We start from the raw sequence: 15,016 nt of genomic DNA, 5'->3' as shown, positions 1-15,016 counted from the left end.
GGCCAAAGGCAGGCGCCAAACCGCTGCGCCACCCAGGGATCCCTGAGTTAGTGTTTTTGTTTCCTTTGGGTAAATACCCAGAAGTGGAGTTCCTGGATCACATGGCAGTTCTATTTTTAATTTTTAGAGGAACCTCTGCTCAGTTTTCCATGGTGGCTGCACCAGTTTACATTCCCACCATTTGTGGGCAGTAGTGGTGCTTGGCCATAATGGATTTCTGTTGCCACCTACTCAAGTCCAGAAACATGATAGCTACGATGAGATTATCAAAAACGTGGCTTTGAAGAAGATGGTGAAGGGAATTCACAAGTTCCAGATTCTGAATCCCTCTTTTGAACAAGTACTCGAAGTGGGTCAGGTGCCGGAGCGCTCACACCCAGGGAACGTGTTTGCTGTTTCCGTCCCATCCCCACGGGCTCCTGCCACCAGCCCAGGGCGGGTAGCACCTGTGTCTGAAGAGTCTCCATACGGACTGCATTTAATAACTATAAGGGCATATGTTTCTTTCCGTAAACTTTTTAGTTAGATTTTTGGGAACTTTTTCAGTGTCTATATGCTCATTAAAGAGGGGAGGGGAGGTTGCTTTTCATTCTAAATTCTTTTTAAATGTTGACTTTTCCTAGACTAAAATTGTATATGCTTTTTGGTAATTTGAAAGTGAGAATACTGGCTGCTGACTGTTGCCATCATGTTCCTACAAAATTATTTTCCATTTTTCTGTGGAATGTTCCAGCAGCTAGCAGTGTCTAAAGTACTGCTAAGTTCATGCATTTATCCTTTAGAGGATCAGTAGTGTTTAGGGAAAGATTTATGGGCTTAAGCAAGAAACCTAATGCTAGCTCACTGTACTAAATCTGTACCTATTCATATTAAACTTAATGATGAATTATTTAGCTTTTGTTTAGGGGTTTTTCTGGTGATCTTTTATGAATAACCTTTTTTTCCAAGATTTTATTTATTTATTCATGAAAGAGAGAGAGAGAGAATGTGTGTGTCAGAGATCCAGGCAGAGGGAGAAGCAGGCTCCATGCAGGAACCCCAATATGGGACTCGATCCTGGGACCCCGGGATCATGCCCTGAGCCAAAGGCAGATGCTCAACTGCTGAGCCACCCAGGCATCCCACGAATAACTTTTTCTAAGGCACTGTTCCCTTGCCTTTTTTATGTTTCAGAAGTGTGTACTTGATGCCTCTGCTTCCACTAAATCCAGTTGTGACAAAATCTTATTTATGAGGTATGATCTGAAGGTTACAGAAATAGGGGAGCCTGGGTGGCTCAGTCAGTTAGGCATTTGCCTCTTGATTTTGGCTCAGGTCATGATCTCAATCTCAGGTTGTGAGATCGAGCCCCCTGTCCAGCTCTGTGCTCAGCGGGGAGTCTGCTTGAGATTCTCCCTCTACCCCTCTCTCTCCTTTCCCTCTCCCTTCTGAAAAGTGAAATAAAAAGTGAAATAAAATGTAATTGGTTTAAAACAAATAAAGAGGGCAGCCCCAGTGGCGCAGTGGTTTAGCACCACCTGCGACCCAGGGCCTGATCCTGGAGACCTGGGATCGAGTCCCACGTCGGGCTCCCTGCATGGAGCATGCTTCTCCCTCTGCTTCTCTCTCTCTCTCGCTCTGTATCTCTCATGAGTAAATAAAATAAAATCTTTAAAAAAAAATAAAACAAAGATAACAGAAATAAAATAATGAAACCTAGGAAAACACTATAGGAGTATGTAACATTTCACTAGTTTCTAGTCCCAGCATTTCATTGCTACATTTTTAATGGTGTCATGTGCATACACGCAAGTAGATCTCTTAGAAAAACCTCTCCAGCAGGGTGGTCTTATGTAGCAAAGGGTGTACACGTTTTGCATTTTGAGAGGTAGAGTTCTTCAAAGTTGGCCCCAGTGTTCACTCCCAACCAGCTGTTTCTGGGAGTGTCCTGTTTGCCAGACTTTCACCAATGTGCATTTTACCGAATTTTTTTCATTTTGGCTGGCGTGCTGGCTGGAAAAATGCTTCCTCCCCAAACCCCAGCTTTCTCTGACTCCACGGGGCATCTCAGAGGGTGAATGATTGCCTACACCTTGGTGTCATGGTGACCAGACGAAATCGCCTGCTTAAGCCCTCCTGCAGGCCACTTGTATTTGGCAGGCGTCATTCCTGTGATCCTTTTGAAGGACCGGATACACTTTGAAATAAAAATGCTCATTTTTTTTTTTTTTTATAAAACCACGCTGATGGGTGAGGGCAGGCTTAGCGAGCTCCGTGTTAGGGTGGCCTTCTGGTCCCGGGGCAGGGGGTAGTGCCTGTTGACTTGAACTCCCCACTGTTTCAGGACACTAGCGCTGGGGAGATTTGGCTGATTTTAAATAAAGCTTAACCCTTCCGACATTTCCTCTGTGCTCCTGAGAGCCCCCTTTGTAGTCTGGGGCAGGGGGGCGGTGGGTGTAGGGCAGGAGCCCCCGTTTGCAGTTGCCGAGACAGGATTCAGAGGGTTTTCAAAGAGGGTTTTTTTTTAGCCTGGGTAAAGATTTTCTTCCCATGAATACAAATGTAGTATAAATAGTCCGAGTGATGCTTTTAAAAAATATTTATAAGTAGCTGGCTTAAAATTCCTCAGTCTGCCTTTTCTCAGGCCGCCCTCCGCATGAACAGCCCAGAAACTCCAAAAGCTAAACCGGTCTCGCCTTTCTGGGCCTGCCCTTCCAGCTGAATGAGGCGACTTAGAAACGAACCTCTCTTCGGGAGGTCTCCGGGCTCCTCATCTTCTTACCCCGCGGTGGAACTGAAGGAGTTGGCTCCATTCAAAGAAACCTTTCTGCCTAAGTGCAGTAGACAATTAAGAACAGTAGGGACCAAGGAATAGCCCTGGCCCAAGTTCAAGAACGCAAGGAAGTGGCGAGCCTTTTGGGAGCTGAACAGGAAGCAGTTTCAATTGGAGAGAAGTCGCAGAGCTCAGTGATGTCTTCATGAGAGTTGGAACCCTTCAGCCTTGCACCCCCCACACACTCCCCCCACAGCCTGCAGGCACCTCGCCAGCGTCCGGGTGTGACATCTGCAGCTGGCCCTGTTCGTGTGCAAGACCATCATGCTGGATGCAGGGGAGAAATTGGAGCATTGGCCCATAGCGGATATTTGTCAGTTCAGAGGTTAAGAGGAGGTAAAGGATGGCCACCACGGTTGACTTCAAGGATGGCCATCAAGGATGACCTTGTTCAGAGTGAGCAGACTGCCCTCCCCCCTGAAAGTCAGTGTGAGTGGCTGGGAGCTTTGCCGTAGAGCGACATTCTGGAAACAGCCATTGAGGCAGATGTGTTTTTGCACATGGAATGGAAGTGTTTGTGCATGGAATGGAAGCCCTTTCTGTTCAGTCTCCCGGGCCGGTGTTAAAAGGAACCCCGGAAGGCACGGGGCGAGCCGTGAGGATGCAGGGCAACCCCTGGGCCCTGGCGGCAAGATGTCTCAAATCTAGCCTGAGACACAAACGTCTAGAGGGCCAGCTTGGAGAGATTAATATTGTGTGATTAGTGTCATTTGGTCAGGGTAACCAGCAGGGGTTGGAGACAGAGAAGCCAGCCTAATTGAAAGTCAGAAATAGAAGGTGCCAGAAACATTTGTGAGGTATGGGGAGCAGGTTCGAGACCGTGAGTTCTTCTGTGTGAAGATGAGGCACTGAGGGAAGTTAGGAGCAGCCACCAGCACGAACTTGGGAGGCTAAGGGAAGCAGTTCTGATATAACAGATCAGGTAAGCAGTGGGGAAAAGGCCCCAGAGCTTTTGAGGTCACTCTCCCCATGCCTGAGACCTGACTTGATGGGAAAGGACTCGTCACTGCTTCAGAGAGATTATGGGAATATTAAGCCAAAAAGACTAAAATCAAGATAGTGTTTTATTTATTTTTTTAAAGACTTTATGTATTTATTTGTGAGAGACACACAGAGAGAGAGGCAGAGACATAAGCAGAGGGAGACGCAGGCTTCCTGCGGGGAGCCTGATGTGAGACTCAATCCCAGGACCCTGGAATCACATCCTGAGCCAAAGGCCAGCACTCAACCACTGAGCCACCCAGGTGCCCTGCAAGATAGTGTTTTAAAAATAGGACTTCCTTTCAAATAGCCTAGAGCTGGCATATGTTGAATATACGGATTTTAGAAGCCATAAAAGCAGATACTGTTCCTTGCTCTAATAAAGGGCATCGCCAACACAGATATCATAGAGGAAAGTAATACAGTTTTCAGGTTCTACAAACAATAAAAAAGGTTACCCTTTTGTTGCCTTTCTGGGTATTCTGCACACACACCCCCCACCTTCCCCAGCTAGGGATGGCAAAAGGGACTGTTTTGCAAAAAGGAGATTGTGGGCTGAAAATAAACACACATGAACACACCCTCCCAAAGAACAACAAAATTCCCACCATTATTGAATGCCTTTTAAATTTATTTTGTTTTATTTTTATTTCTCAACAGAGAGAAAGAAATAGTTTTGAGCTCAGGAAAAACTCATGTCATGCTCCTAAATATGGCAATCTCTGGCAGTCCTATGGGCCCAGGGGAAGGCTGATTTACCTGCTCCGACATCCTGTGCCAACATGAACCTGCTCTTGGCCTTTGTGCCATTTTTGAAATGGCACAAAAATAAATTTTTGAAGATTTATTATTTGAGAGAGAGAGAGAGAATATGAATGTGCGGGAGAGGGGGTGTGCAGAGGGAGAGGGAGAGAGAATCTCAAGCAGACTCCATACTGAGCACGGAACCCGCTGTGGGCCTCGATCTCATGGCCCGGAGATCATGACCTGAGCTGAAACCAAGAATTGGATGCTCAAGTGACTGAGCCACCCAGGCACCGCCATGGGGCCATTTTATACCCATCAACCATGGACAGGGCTAGATGAGGCGTAGGGCAGACAGTGCCTTCATGTACAGGAAGAGATACCTGGAGTGTGGGACAGACTCTGTATTCTGACTAGCCATCCTAACCTGTGAACCCTAAAGTTGACCAGGGGCCACTCCTGTGGGGGCCCAGCGGCTGCCCGAATGACAGATCCAAGCTCCACCACTTCCCAGCCTCGTGCCCTTGCTAACCTGTGACACCCCCACTTGGTGGATGACAAACATTTGCAGGTGGGCAATCAAACACATATTGTAAGATACTGACTCAGTTCCTTTACTTGAGTCGGAATGACTTTACTCACAAAAGCAATTATGTATGCCGATTGAAATTATACCTCGGAGCAGCTCAATGAAAGGAAAAAACAAAAGCCAACTAGGCCGAGTCAGCTGTTTCCAAGTTTTATAAATACTGGTTTGGAGCATATTCATTTTGTTTGCAAGTGAGCTCAGAAACTTGGGACTTTTTCCGCTGGGGGTGGGCATGATAAAGCTAGAAGCCAGTTATTATTTTTATCCTGTTCTGTTGAGGAAACATGATGGCCATTTAATTTTGGCTCTTGTTGACTCTGGGACTTGACCAATGTCTCGCATGTGTTGGTTTTCCTTGGAATTCTGAAGCAGAGAAGTGAGTCCTTTTCTCCTTCTGTGAGCAGCAAGGGGGTAGGGGGCAGCTTAGCTGCACATGGGTTGCCCAGATGCCAGCAAGTGGCTTCTCCCCTGGTGTCTCCCCCTACTCCCCAGGCCAAGAGTTTTGTCTGTTTGTGAGGTCGTGTTTTTGTTATTTTTAATTAAAACTCATTCTCTGTATTCACCGGAAGTGAGAGTTGTTTCAAGTATTAAGTATGACTGTTGGGATCCCTGGGTGGCACAGCGGTTTGGCGCCTGCCTTTGGCCCAGGGCGCGATCCTGGAGACCTGGGATCGAATCCCGGGCTCCCGGTGCATGGAGCCTGCTTCTCCCTCTGCCTGTGTCTCTGCCTCATTCTCTCTCTCTCTCTGTGACTATCACAAATAAATAAAAATTAAAATAATAAATAAAAAATAAGTATTAAGTATGACTGTTGCAGGGGCACCTGGGTGGCTCAGCGGTTGAGGTCTGCCTTTGGCTCAGGTCGGGATCCCGGTGTCCTGGGATCGAGTCCTGCATCCGGCTCCCCGCAGGGAGCCTGCTTCTCCCTCTGCCTATGTCTCTGCCTCTCTCTCTAGGTCTCTCATGAATAAATAAAATCTTAAAAAAAAGCAATTAGGGGATCCCCGGGTGGGTCAGCGGTTTAGCGCCTGCCTTCAGCCCAGGGCGCGAAGCAATCCTGGAGTCCCGGGATGGAGTCCCGCGGCGGGTTCCCTGCAGGGGGGGCCCTGCTTCTCCTTCTGCCTGTGTCTCTGCCTCTCTCTCTCTCTCTATGTCTATCATGAATAAATAATAAAATCTTAAAAAAAAAAAAGAGAGTATGACTGGTGCAAATATACTGGCTCCCGCCCTGCTACTTAATTTTTCACATTGAAAGTCTGGAAATAATTTCTAACACTGATGGTATTGAAGTCCATCTCCAGGCTGTTTGGGGGGTGCGGTTGTGTGAGCAAACGAAATGTTTCCTATTACACATCAGAGTCCCAGTGAGGGGATGCTTGCCCTTTGACATTTCTGGGATTTCAAGTATCATTTTCACATTCTCCCCAAGCAGCTCCCTTAAAGAAAACACACACACACACACACACACACACACACACACGCCACTAACTTAATGGCCCTTTTGCCGTAAACACTGCCAGTCATTTCCGTTTTCCTTAGCACCGCCGGCTCACCGACTGGAGGTGAAAACAGCAAGGTTAGAGCTTAGTCGGGGCCCGCGGGGACCGAGGATCGAAGGTGGCGGCGTCCTGCCCCGAGGCCGGCCGGGCCGGGCGGTCGGGACAAGCCCCCGCGAGCAGCGAGCGGCGGAGCAGCCGCGGAGGAGGCTGACGCCGCGCTCGGCCCGTCCGTCCTGGAGTGGCCCCGGAGGAAGGCGGTCACAATGGGCCGGCAGGGACGTCGCCCTTGATAACGGGTCCTGCTGAATGCCCGGAAATCTCCGCCCCGCACCCCACCCCGCCGCCAGCCCAGCACCTACCAAGTCAGCCCGGGGCCTCACCTGGGCCAAGTGCGTGGGGGGGGGGGGGGCGGGTGTCACCCTGGTCGGCGGAGGAAAACTTGGCCGAAGGGCGGGTAAAAAAAATCTACAAGCGCCAAAAAAAAAAAAAAAAAAAATCTGCAAGTGCGATGGGAGGAGCTAAGGGAGACGTCCGTGCCCGGCTGCTGCTCTGGGGGCCCGCGGCCGGTACCTGCCTCTCCGCCGAGGGCGCGGCGCCGCCTCTGCTCCGCAGACTTGAGTTTCTTTATTTCTATTGAAATTCAGCTTGCATCTAGTGTAACAGCCCGGGCGCAACACGAGGCGGACCCTCCTTAACGCGGAATTTTTTTAAAGATTTTATTTATTTACAAGAGAGAGGCAGAGACACAGGCAGAGGGAGAAGCAGGCTCCACGCAGGGAGCCCGATGTGGGACTCGATCCCGGGTCCCCAGGATCGCGCCCTGGGCTGAAGGCGGCGCTAAACCGCTGCGCCACGGGCCTGTCCCCGGCTGGTCATTTAAATACCAGGAGAACTGTAGCAAAGGAGGCAAAATACACTCAAGTCTTTGGTGTAGGACTTTGAATCTTTATTTTTTTTAGTATTTAAATTCAATTGACTTTGAATCTCTTTTTTTAAGATTTTACTTATTTATCCATGACAGACACACAGAGAGAGGCAGAGGGAGAAGCAGGCTCCACACAGGGAGCCCCATGTGGGACTCCATCCCAGGACCCCGGGATCTCCCCCTGAGCCGAAGGCAGACACTCAACCGCTGAGCCACCCAGGTGTCCCAGACTTTGAAACTTTAAGTAAATGATCAGTTTGTTGTATGGATAAAGAAGCTGTGGTCTATGTACACAATGGAATATTCCTCAGCCATTAGAAATGACAAATACCCACCATTTGCTTCAACGTGGATGGAACTGGAGGGTATTATGCTGAGTGAAGTAAGTCAGTCGGAGAAGGACAAACATTATACGTTCTCATTCATTTGGGGAATATAAATAATAGTGAAAGGGAATAAAGGGGAAGGGAGAAGAAATGTGTGGGAAATATCAGAAAGGGAGACAGACCATGAAGACTCCTAAGTCTGGGAAACGAACTAGGGGTGGTGGAAGGGGAGGAGGGCGGAGGGCGGGGGGTGGGGGTGAATGGGTGACGGGCACTGAGGGGGGCACTTGACGGGATGAGCACTGGGTGTTATTCTGTAATGTTGGCAAATTGAACACCAATAAAAATAAATTTATTATTAAAAAAAATAAAGTGCAAGTGATTTTGTGAATTGAGTATTAAGGAGAGACTTGACCCTTAGATGCCACATATTTTTAAAACAACCCTTTACACGTGCTTCTCAAAATAGCGATAGAGTGAAATCTCTATAATTCTGTAAATTAATTGCACCCAGAGTTTTTTTATTATCTGTTTTCTGTTATCATACAAGATAGGTGTTTTTAAAAATTGAGGTATAGTTGACATACAACGTATTCGTTTCTGGTATGAGATTTGACATTGATATACATACGAAGTCATCACCATTGTAAGTGGTAGTTACCATCTGTCACCATGCAAAGTTACTACGAATTATTATTGACCACATCCCTGTGCTGTACTTTGCAACCCCGTGGCTTATTTATTTTATAACTGGAAATTCGTTCCTCTTAATCCCCTTCACCTATTTCACCCCTTCCCCTACCCCTCTTCCCTCTGGCGACCACTAGTTTGTTCTCTGTATGAGTCTGTTTTGTTTGTTCATTTGTTTTTTTCGATTACACGTGTAAGTGAAATTATATGATATTTGTCTTTCCTAGACTTATTTCACTTAGCATAATGCCGTCTAGGTCCATCCGTATTGTCGTAAAACAGCAACATTTTATTCTTTCTTCTGACTTATTAATATTCCATTGTGTGTATGTATGTTTGTGTATGTATATATACATATATATCTTCTTTATTCACACACACATCTTTATTCATCTGTTTGTGGACGTTTCAGTTGCTTCCATGTCTTGGGTCTTATAAATAATGGGCAATGAACATGAAGATGCATATATCTTTTTGAGTTAGTATTTTTATTTTCTTTTGATAAATACCCAGACATGGAATTGCCAGATCGTATGGTAGTTCTCAATTTTTTCAGGAATCTCTATGCTGTTTTCCATTTTGGCTGCACCAGTTTGCATTCTCACCAGCAGTGCACGAGGGTTCCCTTTGCTTTACATCCTTGTCAACACGTAATATTTGTCTTTTTGATACTAGGCATTCTGACAGGTGTGAAGCATTATCTTATTATGGCTTTGATTTGCATTTTTCTGATGGTTGGTGATGTCGAGCATCTTTTCTTTCTTTTTTTTTTAAGAAAAGATTGATTTATTTTAGAGAGAGAGAGAAAGAGCACTCATGGAGGAGGGGCAGAAGGAGAGGGAGAGAAAATCTTAAGCAGACTGCACTGAGTGCAGAGCCAGATGTGGGGCTTGATCTCAGAACCCTGAGATCATGATCTGAGCCTAAACCAAGAGTTGGACGCTTAACCAACTGCACCCCCCAGACACCCCTTGAGCATCTTTTCAGGTGTTGGTTGGTTGTCTTTATGTCTTCTTTGACAAATAGCATTTTTCACAGAACTAGAACAAATGATCCTAAAATCTGTATGGAACCTGAAAGGACCCTGAATAGCCAAAGCAGTCTTGAAAAAGAAGAGTATAGAGTATACGACAAAGCTATAGTAATCAAAGCAGTATGGCACTGGAGACACCTAAATCAATAGAACAGAATAGAGAGCCCAGGATAGGTCTTTAAATAATTTTGTCTTCAGAATATCCAGAAGGCTCTACACTCATTTCAGGTGCTGCAGGCAGTAGCAAACATTTTTATTTTCTCCAGATTCTGGGTAAATGGGAATCGTTTTAACCAAGATGTGTTAGTAGCTTCAAATTTAATTCTTAATTGTCAAACATCCAGCACCTGAGGGATAAAAAGGGCAGTGCTAGGTACTTGGTCACTGAAGCTTGCTGATAAACTGAGTGTTTGGTTTTTAAATTTGCACACAAAATTGAATATTTCATAGCTTCAAATGAATAGGGCCCCAAAGTATTACAAAGAGTGAAATCTGGAGTGAATTAAAATTTTAATCCTGTATCTAAGACACTGGTGCTTAAGAATTGAGGGAACCATCACATTAAGAACTCATGGATATGTTGCTGTTTTATATTTTTAATTATTTTTTAAAGATTTTGTTTACTTATTCATGGGAGACATACACAGAGAGGCAGAGACATAGGCAGAGGGAAAAGCCAGCTCCTTGCAGGGAGCCTGCTGTGGGACTTGATCCCTGGACCTGGGATCATGCCTTGAGCCAAAGGCAGATACTCAACCACTGAGCCACCCAGGCGTCCTGGATATGTTTATGTTTTAAACACAAGGTTTAGTTGGTTGAGTGTCCAGCTCTTCATTTCTAGCTCAGGTCATGATCTCAGGGTTATGAGATTGAGCCATTGCAGGCTTTGCACTCAGTGGGGAGTGTGCTTAAGATTCTTTCTCTCTCCCTCTCCCACCCACCCCTACTCGAGTGCTCACTCTCAAAGAAACAAAAACAAAAACAGAAACGAACAAACAAAAACCAACCCAAAAACCCACAACCCAAAATAATGGGAAAATGTTAGGAAATTAACTGATAGGTTTTTAAGGTCCTACTTGGGGGCTATGGGCTCCATGGAGGTAGACATCAGGACTGGAAGGTATGTAAGCACCCCTGCCCCCGGTTCGGTAACCTTCAGGAAGTATAGGAGGACAGGAACCCATTTGCAGTGTGAAGAAGGAAAGGGCCTTATAAGGTTGCTTTTGGTACACCGAGGACTGCCCAGCCTGGATTAGCTGGGCTTCAGAATGGCTCTTCAAAGACTCCAGAGAGGCAGTCACAGAGCTTTCAGAGCTCCCCTCCTCCCACCTTGTACTGCCAGCGATTTGATAAAAAATTTGAACTTGAGTGAAAAGCAACTTACAGGTAGAGAAAATAAATTTTTAAAAAGATTTTTAATAAAAGGATTTAAAGAGTGCTTTTGGGTCCAGAGGTGGGGCTGGTACTGTGTCCATAAACAGGATATTTGTTAGGACAGGTGATCTGACCAGGCAACATTTAGCACTTGGTGAATTACTGCTACATTGTTTCTGGGTCTTTAAGACAACTCAAATGGAGAGGTAGACACACTGCACAAAGAAACAGTTGGCAGAGGGAATTTTTTTATTTTGAAATAATTTGTAGACTCCTAGGAAGTTGCAAAAACAGTACAGGGAGGTCCAGCGTATCCTTCACCCAGCTTTTCCCAGGGGTCACATATTTCCCGTAGGTCACTATCAACACCAGGAAGTTGACATTAGTACAATCTATAGGCCTCTGTTTTTACACATACTCCTTTTGTGTGTATGTGAGTACATGGACCTGTGTACTTTGATCTCATGTAAATATGTGTGAATATTACCACAATCAACACAGAACTGTTCCATCAGCATAAAGAAAATCTCTTGGGCTACCCCTTTATAACCATATACCCCACCTCATCCCACCTTTCCATGGCAAACATTAATCTGTTCATCTCTAGATGTAATTTCAAAATCGCTATATAGATGGAATCATGCAATATGTGATCTTTTGAGATTGTTTATTCTCAGCAGAATTCACTGGAGGGGCACCAGGTTGTCATGTGTATCAATAGTTCTTTCGTTTTCATTGCTGAGTAGTATTCCACGGTATGGATGTACCACAGTTTGTTTAACCATTAACCCACTGAAGGACATTTGGATTGTTTCCAGTTTTTAACTATTATAAATAAAGCTGCTATGAAATATTGGTGTATAGGTTTTTGTGTGGACATTACATTTCCTTTCTCTGAGATGAATGCCCAGGAGTGCAATTGTTAGATCATATGGTAAATGTATGTTTGCTTTTTATAATAAACTACCAGACTTTGTCAGAGTGGCTAAACCATTTGACATTCCCAACGGCAGTGTATGAGAGATCAGATTTCTGTGCAGCCTCACCAGGATTTGGCATTGTTACTGTGTTGTACTTTAGCTGTTCTGTTAGGTATGTAGTGGTTATTGTCCTTGTGGTTTTTAATTTGCATTATCCCAGTGGCTAGTGACATTGAACATCTTTTGTGTGCTTACTTGCTGTCCAGATCTCCTCTTTGGTGAAATGTTGGTTGAGGTGTTTTGCCCATTTCCTAATTGGATTCTTTGTGTTTTGCTCTTGCATTTTGAGTTATTTATATATTCTAGATAAAAGCCCTTTGGTAAATATGTGGTTGCAAGTATTTTCTCCCAGTCTGTATCTTATTTTGTGTTTATATCATATTAACAAGATCTTTTGCAAGCCAAAAGTTTGTAAATTTTGATGAAGTCCAACTTAACAATTTTTCTCTTGTGGATTGTGCATTTGCTGCAGTGTCTAAGAACTCTTTGCCCAGCCCTAGGGTCCTGAAGATTTTCTCCTGTGCTTTCTGATATTGTATATTTTTGTCTTTCCTTATACATTTTAGGATAAGCTTATCTATATCTACATTTAATTCTATGGTTCATTTTGTGTTAGGTTTTGTTTAAAGTGTGAGGTTTAGGTAAAGGGTTAGTTTTTGCCTGTGGTTGGTCTGTTTCAGCACCATTTACTGAAAAGATGATCATTCCTCCGATAAATTGCTTTTTTATTTTTTGTCAAAAATCAGTTAGCCATACACATATGTAGGTCTGTTTCTGGGTTTTTACTGCTCCACTGATCTATGAGTCTGTCCTTCCACCAATACCACACTATTCTGATTAATGTGGTTATATCTATCTTAACACTGAATAGAATGATTATTCCTACTTTATTCTTTTCCAGAAAGGTTTTTAGGTATTCTAGTTTCTTTGCCTTACCATGTAAATTTTAGAATAATGTTGTCTATATCTACAAAAAGCATTGATGGAATTTGATAGGAATTTCCTAAAATCTCTATATAGGTCAATTTAGGGGGATTTAGACATCTTTATTGTTGAGTCCTCCAATACATGAACATGGTTAAGTGTCTCTTTTTATTCAGATCTTGTTTAATTTCTTTTACTGGTATTTTGTAGTTTAGCCTACAAGTCATTTACTTGTTTTATTATATTTATATCTAAATATTTCATTTATTTTCAGTGATTGTAAATAGTATGAGTTTTAAGATTTGGTTTTAAAATGTTCATTTTTGGTATATATAAATCAAGTAGATATTTAATATTGATCTTGTATCCTGCAAACTTACTGAATTTATTTGTTAGTTGTGTGTGTGTGTGTATTCCTTGGAATTTTCTATGTATATAAGCATATCATTTGCAAATAGGGACAGTTTTATTTTTTCCTTTCTAGTCACTATGGCTTTTATTTCCTTTTCTTACCTTATTTCATTGGCTAGGACTTCTAGTATTATGCTGAATAAGAATGGCAAGTGCAGACATCTTTTGCCTTGTTTCTGATCTTAGGGGGGAAGTCGTTCAGTCTTTTACCATAAAGAATGAGGTTATATGTAGGTTTATGTAGAATTTTTAAAAATCAAGTTGAGGCAGTTTCCCTCTATTCCTAGTTTGCTGAGAATTTTTATCATGAACCAGATGTTAAGTATCTTTAATGGATGGAAATGCCTTTTCTGCATCAGTTGATAGGATTATGTGATTTTTCTTCCTTAGCTTGTTAACATGGTGGATTTCATGATTATTGAAACTAAGCCAGTTTTCATCCTGGAATAAACCCCACTTAGTCGTGATATATAAAATTTTCCACATATTGTTGAATATGATTTACTGATACTTTGTTGAGGATTTTCACATCTAAGTTCATGAGAGATACTGGGGTTTTTTGGGCATTTGTCTAGTTTTGGTATCAGGTAATACTGGCCTCATAATTTTGTGGAAGAGACTATGTAGAATTAGTGGTAATTCTACTTTAAATATTTGGTAGAATTCTCCATTGAAAGTATATGGGCCTGAAGATTTAGTTTTTGGGAGTCTTTTAATGATTACTTCAATTTTTAAATAGATAAAACGTCAAATTATCTACTTCATATTGGATGAATTATGGTAGTTTGTGCTTTTTGAGGAATTGGTCCATTTCACCTGAGTTGTCAAATTTATGTATGTAGAATTATTCTTAGTGTTTTTTATCCTTTTAATGTCTGTGAATTCTGTAGTGGGATCCTGTTTCATTGCTGATATTAGTAATTTGTCTTCTCTTTATTTTTAGCCTTGGTAGAGGTTTATCCAATTCTTAATCTTTTTTTAGAACCAGGTTTTTGTTCCAATGATTTTTCTCTGTTGTTTTTCTGTTTTCAATTTTACTGATTTCTGTTCTTGTTTCCCTCTGCTTGATTTGTGTTTACTTTTATCTTCTAGTTTCTGGAGGTGGGTTTTTAGAATATTGATGTGAGACCTTACATCATTTGCAGTGTAAACATCTAATACTATAAATTTCACTCTCAGCACTGATTTGGTTGTGTCTCACAAATTTTGATATGTTGCATATTCATTTTAATTCGACATATTGTTGTTGTTTAATATTCCATGGATTATTTAGAATTCTCATTTTTAAGGATCTGGAGAATTTCCTGATATCTTTCTGATATAGATTCTTAGTTTGATTCCATCATTAGTGAACACATTCTGTGTTATTTTAATTCTTTTAAATCTATTCAGGTTTGTTTTATGAACCAGGATCTGGCCTATGTTGTGAATATTCCATGCGTGCTTAAAAAGAATGTGTTTCAATGGAATATTACTCAGCCATTAGAAATGACAAATACCCACCATTTGCTTCGAAGTGGATGGAACTGGAGGGTATTATGCTGAGTGAAATAAGTTAATTGGAGAAGGACAAACATTATATGGTCTCATTCATTTGGGGAATATAAATAATAGAGGGGAAGGGAGAAGAAATGGGTAGGAAATATCAGAAAGGGAGACAGAACATGGAAGACTCCTAACTCTGGGAAACTAACTAGGGGTGGTGGAAGGGGAGGAGGGCGGGGGGTG

General features: G+C 43.0%; 1 protein-coding gene and 1 long non-coding RNA gene across 3 annotated transcripts in view; one reads left to right on the top strand and one right to left on the bottom strand.

The window, feature by feature from the left end:
• Positions 1-15,016, top strand: part of CHST7 (carbohydrate sulfotransferase 7) — a 29,193-nt gene that overhangs the window by 8,711 nt on the left and 5,466 nt on the right. The window lies entirely within an intron of this gene.
• LOC144308195 (uncharacterized) lies at positions 5,627-7,044 on the bottom strand. 2 transcript variants are annotated; one of them, XR_013374785.1, is made up of 2 exons: positions 6,616-7,044; positions 5,627-5,878 (listed from the first exon to the last, which is right to left on the bottom strand). It is a non-coding gene; the product is annotated as an uncharacterized LOC144308195 (long non-coding RNA). The 2 variants fall into 2 exon arrangements; XR_013374786.1 differs by having other exon boundaries at positions 6,680-7,044.

Source organism: Canis aureus, chromosome X (assembly GCF_053574225.1).
Source record: "Canis aureus isolate CA01 chromosome X, VMU_Caureus_v.1.0, whole genome shotgun sequence".
In the NCBI taxonomy this organism is placed as follows: domain Eukaryota; kingdom Metazoa; phylum Chordata; class Mammalia; order Carnivora; family Canidae; genus Canis; species Canis aureus.
Note: the sequence above shows the minus strand (reverse complement) of the source record. Positions and strands in the feature narration are given on the sequence as shown.